This window comes from Triturus cristatus, unplaced genomic scaffold, assembly GCF_964204655.1.
Source record: "Triturus cristatus unplaced genomic scaffold, aTriCri1.1 SCAFFOLD_1287, whole genome shotgun sequence".
NCBI classification, from domain to species: domain Eukaryota; kingdom Metazoa; phylum Chordata; class Amphibia; order Caudata; family Salamandridae; genus Triturus; species Triturus cristatus.
Genome location: NW_028187620.1, coordinates 2501 through 7500, shown reverse-complemented (window position 1 = coordinate 7500; position 5000 = coordinate 2501). Strand labels below are relative to the sequence as shown.

Below are 5000 nucleotides of genomic sequence, written 5' to 3'. Positions count from 1 at the left end.
AAAAAAAATACCAAAAAGCCTACAGCACCTGGTATTCCCAGGCGGTCTCCCATCCAGGTACTAACCAGGCCCGACCCTGCTTAACTTCTGAGATCAGACGAGATCAGGTGCTTTCAGGGTGGTATGGCCGTAGGCCCTAGCACTTCTGACTTTGGAGCTCTTGGCTTTACTCATTCGTCTTCAGGGCTAGCCTAGGAAACGAGACAAACCACCCTCATTCACCTAAAGCGAAAGAAAAAAAATACCAAAAAGCCTACAGCACCTGGTATTCCCAGGCGGTCTCCCATCCAGGTACTAACCAGGCCCGACCCTGCTTAACTTCTGAGATCAGACGAGATCAGGTGCTTTCAGGGTGGTATGGCCGTAGGCCCTAGCACTTCTGACTTTGGAGCTCTTGGCTTTACTCATTCGTCTTCAGGGCTAGCCTAGGAAACGAGACAAACCACCCTCATTCACCTAAAGCGAAAGAAAAAAAATACCAAAAAGCCTACAGCACCTGGTATTCCCAGGCGGTCTCCCATCCAGGTACTAACCAGGCCCGACCCTGCTTAACTTCTGAGATCAGACGAGATCAGGTGCTTTCAGGGTGGTATGGCCGTAGGCCCTAGCACTTCTGACTTTGGAGCTCTTGGCTTTACTCATTCGTCTTCAGGGCTAGCCTAGGAAACGAGACAAACCACCCTCATTCACCTAAAGCGAAAGAAAAAAAATACCAAAAAGCCTACAGCACCTGGTATTCCCAGGCGGTCTCCCATCCAGGTACTAACCAGGCCCGACCCTGCTTAACTTCTGAGATCAGACGAGATCAGGTGCTTTCAGGGTGGTATGGCCGTAGGCCCTAGCACTTCTGACTTTGGAGCTCTTGGCTTTACTCATTCGTCTTCAGGGCTAGCCTAGGAAACGAGACAAACCACCCTCATTCACCTAAAGCGAAAGAAAAAAAATACCAAAAAGCCTACAGCACCTGGTATTCCCAGGCGGTCTCCCATCCAGGTACTAACCAGGCCCGACCCTGCTTAACTTCTGAGATCAGACGAGATCAGGTGCTTTCAGGGTGGTATGGCCGTAGGCCCTAGCACTTCTGACTTTGGAGCTCTTGGCTTTACTCATTCGTCTTCAGGGCTAGCCTAGGAAACGAGACAAACCACCCTCATTCACCTAAAGCGAAAGAAAAAAAATACCAAAAAGCCTACAGCACCTGGTATTCCCAGGCGGTCTCCCATCCAGGTACTAACCAGGCCCGACCCTGCTTAACTTCTGAGATCAGACGAGATCAGGTGCTTTCAGGGTGGTATGGCCGTAGGCCCTAGCACTTCTGACTTTGGAGCTCTTGGCTTTACTCATTCGTCTTCAGGGCTAGCCTAGGAAACGAGACAAACCACCCTCATTCACCTAAAGCGAAAGAAAAAAAATACCAAAAAGCCTACAGCACCTGGTATTCCCAGGCGGTCTCCCATCCAGGTACTAACCAGGCCCGACCCTGCTTAACTTCTGAGATCAGACGAGCAGGTGCTTTCAGGGTGGTATGGCCGTAGGCCCTAGCACTTCTGACTTTGGAGCTCTTGGCTTTACTCATTCGTCTTCAGGGCTAGCCTAGGAAACGAGACAAACCACCCTCATTCACCTAAAGCGAAAGAAAAAAAATACCAAAAAGCCTACAGCACCTGGTATTCCCAGGCGGTCTCCCATCCAGGTACTAACCAGGCCCGACCCTGCTTAACTTCTGAGATCAGACGAGATCAGGTGCTTTCAGGGTGGTATGGCCGTAGGCCCTAGCACTTCTGACTTTGGAGCTCTTGGCTTTACTCATTCGTCTTCAGGGCTAGCCTAGGAAACGAGACAAACCACCCTCATTCACCTAAAGCGAAAGAAAAAAAATACCAAAAAGCCTACAGCACCTGGTATTCCCAGGCGGTCTCCCATCCAGGTACTAACCAGGCCCGACCCTGCTTAACTTCTGAGATCAGACGAGATCAGGTGCTTTCAGGGTGGTATGGCCGTAGGCCCTAGCACTTCTGACTTTGGAGCTCTTGGCTTTACTCATTCGTCTTCAGGGCTAGCCTAGGAAACGAGACAAACCACCCTCATTCACCTAAAGCGAAAGAAAAAAAATACCAAAAAGCCTACAGCACCTGGTATTCCCAGGCGGTCTCCCATCCAGGTACTAACCAGGCCCGACCCTGCTTAACTTCTGAGATCAGACGAGATCAGGTGCTTTCAGGGTGGTATGGCCGTAGGCCCTAGCACTTCTGACTTTGGAGCTCTTGGCTTTACTCATTCGTCTTCAGGGCTAGCCTAGGAAACGAGACAAACCACCCTCATTCACCTAAAGCGAAAGAAAAAAAATACCAAAAAGCCTACAGCACCTGGTATTCCCAGGCGGTCTCCCATCCAGGTACTAACCAGGCCCGACCCTGCTTAACTTCTGAGATCAGACGAGATCAGGTGCTTTCAGGGTGGTATGGCCGTAGGCCCTAGCACTTCTGACTTTGGAGCTCTTGGCTTTACTCATTCGTCTTCAGGGCTAGCCTAGGAAACGAGACAAACCACCCTCATTCACCTAAAGCGAAAGAAAAAAAATACCAAAAAGCCTACAGCACCTGGTATTCCCAGGCGGTCTCCCATCCAGGTACTAACCAGGCCCGACCCTGCTTAACTTCTGAGATCAGACGAGATCAGGTGCTTTCAGGGTGGTATGGCCGTAGGCCCTAGCACTTCTGACTTTGGAGCTCTTGGCTTTACTCATTCGTCTTCAGGGCTAGCCTAGGAAACGAGACAAACCACCCTCATTCACCTAAAGCGAAAGAAAAAAAATACCAAAAAGCCTACAGCACCTGGTATTCCCAGGCGGTCTCCCATCCAGGTACTAACCAGGCCCGACCCTGCTTAACTTCTGAGATCAGACGAGATCAGGTGCTTTCAGGGTGGTATGGCCGTAGGCCCTAGCACTTCTGACTTTGGAGCTCTTGGCTTTACTCATTCGTCTTCAGGGCTAGCCTAGGAAACGAGACAAACCACCCTCATTCACCTAAAGCGAAAGAAAAAAAATACCAAAAAGCCTACAGCACCTGGTATTCCCAGGCGGTCTCCCATCCAGGTACTAACCAGGCCCGACCCTGCTTAACTTCTGAGATCAGACGAGATCAGGTGCTTTCAGGGTGGTATGGCCGTAGGCCCTAGCACTTCTGACTTTGGAGCTCTTGGCTTTACTCATTCGTCTTCAGGGCTAGCCTAGGAAACGAGACAAACCACCCTCATTCACCTAAAGCGAAAGAAAAAAAATACCAAAAAGCCTACAGCACCTGGTATTCCCAGGCGGTCTCCCATCCAGGTACTAACCAGGCCCGACCCTGCTTAACTTCTGAGATCAGACGAGATCAGGTGCTTTCAGGGTGGTATGGCCGTAGGCCCTAGCACTTCTGACTTTGGAGCTCTTGGCTTTACTCATTCGTCTTCAGGGCTAGCCTAGGAAACGAGACAAACCACCCTCATTCACCTAAAGCGAAAGAAAAAAAATACCAAAAAGCCTACAGCACCTGGTATTCCCAGGCGGTCTCCCATCCAGGTACTAACCAGGCCCGACCCTGCTTAACTTCTGAGATCAGACGAGATCAGGTGCTTTCAGGGTGGTATGGCCGTAGGCCCTAGCACTTCTGACTTTGGAGCTCTTGGCTTTACTCATTCGTCTTCAGGGCTAGCCTAGGAAACGAGACAAACCACCCTCATTCACCTAAAGCGAAAGAAAAAAAATACCAAAAAGCCTACAGCACCTGGTATTCCCAGGCGGTCTCCCATCCAGGTACTAACCAGGCCCGACCCTGCTTAACTTCTGAGATCAGACGAGATCAGGTGCTTTCAGGGTGGTATGGCCGTAGGCCCTAGCACTTCTGACTTTGGAGCTCTTGGCTTTACTCATTCGTCTTCAGGGCTAGCCTAGGAAACGAGACAAACCACCCTCATTCACCTAAAGCGAAAGAAAAAAAATACCAAAAAGCCTACAGCACCTGGTATTCCCAGGCGGTCTCCCATCCAGGTACTAACCAGGCCCGACCCTGCTTAACTTCTGAGATCAGACGAGATCAGGTGCTTTCAGGGTGGTATGGCCGTAGGCCCTAGCACTTCTGACTTTGGAGCTCTTGGCTTTACTCATTCGTCTTCAGGGCTAGCCTAGGAAACGAGACAAACCACCCTCATTCACCTAAAGCGAAAGAAAAAAAATACCAAAAAGCCTACAGCACCTGGTATTCCCAGGCGGTCTCCCATCCAGGTACTAACCAGGCCCGACCCTGCTTAACTTCTGAGATCAGACGAGATCAGGTGCTTTCAGGGTGGTATGGCCGTAGGCCCTAGCACTTCTGACTTTGGAGCTCTTGGCTTTACTCATTCGTCTTCAGGGCTAGCCTAGGAAACGAGACAAACCACCCTCATTCACCTAAAGCGAAAGAAAAAAAATACCAAAAAGCCTACAGCACCTGGTATTCCCAGGCGGTCTCCCATCCAGGTACTAACCAGGCCCGACCCTGCTTAACTTCTGAGATCAGACGAGATCAGGTGCTTTCAGGGTGGTATGGCCGTAGGCCCTAGCACTTCTGACTTTGGAGCTCTTGGCTTTACTCATTCGTCTTCAGGGCTAGCCTAGGAAACGAGACAAACCACCCTCATTCACCTAAAGCGAAAGAAAAAAAATACCAAAAAGCCTACAGCACCTGGTATTCCCAGGCGGTCTCCCATCCAGGTACTAACCAGGCCCGACCCTGCTTAACTTCTGAGATCAGACGAGATCAGGTGCTTTCAGGGTGGTATGGCCGTAGGCCCTAGCACTTCTGACTTTGGAGCTCTTGGCTTTACTCATTCGTCTTCAGGGCTAGCCTAGGAAACGAGACAAACCACCCTCATTCACCTAAAGCGAAAGAAAAAAAATACCAAAAAGCCTACAGCACCTGGTATTCCCAGGCGGTCTCCCATCCAGGTACTAACCAGGCCCGACCCTGCTTAACTTC

The 5000-nt window shown here is 50.4% G+C and overlaps 22 non-coding genes across 22 annotated transcripts in view; all 22 read right to left on the bottom strand.

The window, feature by feature from the left end:
- Positions 1–16: 16 nt before the first annotated feature.
- Positions 17–135, bottom strand: LOC146771043 (5S ribosomal RNA). Its single transcript, XR_014975290.1, has one exon. It is a non-coding gene; the product is annotated as a 5S ribosomal RNA (ribosomal RNA).
- A 115-nt stretch (positions 136–250) lies between these two features.
- Positions 251–369, bottom strand: LOC146771042 (5S ribosomal RNA). Its single transcript, XR_014975289.1, has one exon. It is a non-coding gene; the product is annotated as a 5S ribosomal RNA (ribosomal RNA).
- Positions 370–484: 115 nt separating this feature from the next.
- LOC146771041 (5S ribosomal RNA) lies at positions 485–603 on the bottom strand. Its single transcript, XR_014975288.1, has one exon. It is a non-coding gene; the product is annotated as a 5S ribosomal RNA (ribosomal RNA).
- Positions 604–718: 115 nt separating this feature from the next.
- Positions 719–837, bottom strand: LOC146771040 (5S ribosomal RNA). The gene has a single exon (XR_014975287.1). It is a non-coding gene; the product is annotated as a 5S ribosomal RNA (ribosomal RNA).
- Positions 838–952: 115 nt separating this feature from the next.
- On the bottom strand, positions 953–1071 carry LOC146771039 (5S ribosomal RNA). The gene has a single exon (XR_014975286.1). It is a non-coding gene; the product is annotated as a 5S ribosomal RNA (ribosomal RNA).
- A 115-nt stretch (positions 1072–1186) lies between these two features.
- LOC146771038 (5S ribosomal RNA) lies at positions 1187–1305 on the bottom strand. Its single transcript, XR_014975284.1, has one exon. It is a non-coding gene; the product is annotated as a 5S ribosomal RNA (ribosomal RNA).
- Positions 1306–1420: 115 nt separating this feature from the next.
- LOC146771037 (5S ribosomal RNA) lies at positions 1421–1537 on the bottom strand. Its single transcript, XR_014975266.1, has one exon. It is a non-coding gene; the product is annotated as a 5S ribosomal RNA (ribosomal RNA).
- Positions 1538–1652: 115 nt separating this feature from the next.
- On the bottom strand, positions 1653–1771 carry LOC146771036 (5S ribosomal RNA). Its single transcript, XR_014975283.1, has one exon. It is a non-coding gene; the product is annotated as a 5S ribosomal RNA (ribosomal RNA).
- A 115-nt stretch (positions 1772–1886) lies between these two features.
- On the bottom strand, positions 1887–2005 carry LOC146771035 (5S ribosomal RNA). Its single transcript, XR_014975282.1, has one exon. It is a non-coding gene; the product is annotated as a 5S ribosomal RNA (ribosomal RNA).
- Positions 2006–2120: 115 nt separating this feature from the next.
- LOC146771034 (5S ribosomal RNA) lies at positions 2121–2239 on the bottom strand. Its single transcript, XR_014975281.1, has one exon. It is a non-coding gene; the product is annotated as a 5S ribosomal RNA (ribosomal RNA).
- A 115-nt stretch (positions 2240–2354) lies between these two features.
- LOC146771033 (5S ribosomal RNA) lies at positions 2355–2473 on the bottom strand. Its single transcript, XR_014975280.1, has one exon. It is a non-coding gene; the product is annotated as a 5S ribosomal RNA (ribosomal RNA).
- Positions 2474–2588: 115 nt separating this feature from the next.
- LOC146771032 (5S ribosomal RNA) lies at positions 2589–2707 on the bottom strand. Its single transcript, XR_014975279.1, has one exon. It is a non-coding gene; the product is annotated as a 5S ribosomal RNA (ribosomal RNA).
- Positions 2708–2822: 115 nt separating this feature from the next.
- LOC146771031 (5S ribosomal RNA) lies at positions 2823–2941 on the bottom strand. The gene has a single exon (XR_014975278.1). It is a non-coding gene; the product is annotated as a 5S ribosomal RNA (ribosomal RNA).
- Positions 2942–3056: 115 nt separating this feature from the next.
- Positions 3057–3175, bottom strand: LOC146771030 (5S ribosomal RNA). The gene has a single exon (XR_014975277.1). It is a non-coding gene; the product is annotated as a 5S ribosomal RNA (ribosomal RNA).
- A 115-nt stretch (positions 3176–3290) lies between these two features.
- On the bottom strand, positions 3291–3409 carry LOC146771029 (5S ribosomal RNA). The gene has a single exon (XR_014975276.1). It is a non-coding gene; the product is annotated as a 5S ribosomal RNA (ribosomal RNA).
- Positions 3410–3524: 115 nt separating this feature from the next.
- Positions 3525–3643, bottom strand: LOC146771028 (5S ribosomal RNA). Its single transcript, XR_014975275.1, has one exon. It is a non-coding gene; the product is annotated as a 5S ribosomal RNA (ribosomal RNA).
- A 115-nt stretch (positions 3644–3758) lies between these two features.
- LOC146771027 (5S ribosomal RNA) lies at positions 3759–3877 on the bottom strand. Its single transcript, XR_014975273.1, has one exon. It is a non-coding gene; the product is annotated as a 5S ribosomal RNA (ribosomal RNA).
- Positions 3878–3992: 115 nt separating this feature from the next.
- On the bottom strand, positions 3993–4111 carry LOC146771026 (5S ribosomal RNA). The gene has a single exon (XR_014975272.1). It is a non-coding gene; the product is annotated as a 5S ribosomal RNA (ribosomal RNA).
- Positions 4112–4226: 115 nt separating this feature from the next.
- On the bottom strand, positions 4227–4345 carry LOC146771025 (5S ribosomal RNA). Its single transcript, XR_014975271.1, has one exon. It is a non-coding gene; the product is annotated as a 5S ribosomal RNA (ribosomal RNA).
- Positions 4346–4460: 115 nt separating this feature from the next.
- On the bottom strand, positions 4461–4579 carry LOC146771024 (5S ribosomal RNA). The gene has a single exon (XR_014975270.1). It is a non-coding gene; the product is annotated as a 5S ribosomal RNA (ribosomal RNA).
- A 115-nt stretch (positions 4580–4694) lies between these two features.
- LOC146771023 (5S ribosomal RNA) lies at positions 4695–4813 on the bottom strand. The gene has a single exon (XR_014975269.1). It is a non-coding gene; the product is annotated as a 5S ribosomal RNA (ribosomal RNA).
- Positions 4814–4928: 115 nt separating this feature from the next.
- Positions 4929–5000, bottom strand: part of LOC146771022 (5S ribosomal RNA) — a 119-nt gene continuing 47 nt past the window's right edge. Inside the window, exon 1 of the ribosomal RNA XR_014975268.1 lies at positions 4929–5000. This exon is cut by the window's right edge and continues 47 nt beyond it. This is a non-coding gene — a ribosomal RNA (5S ribosomal RNA).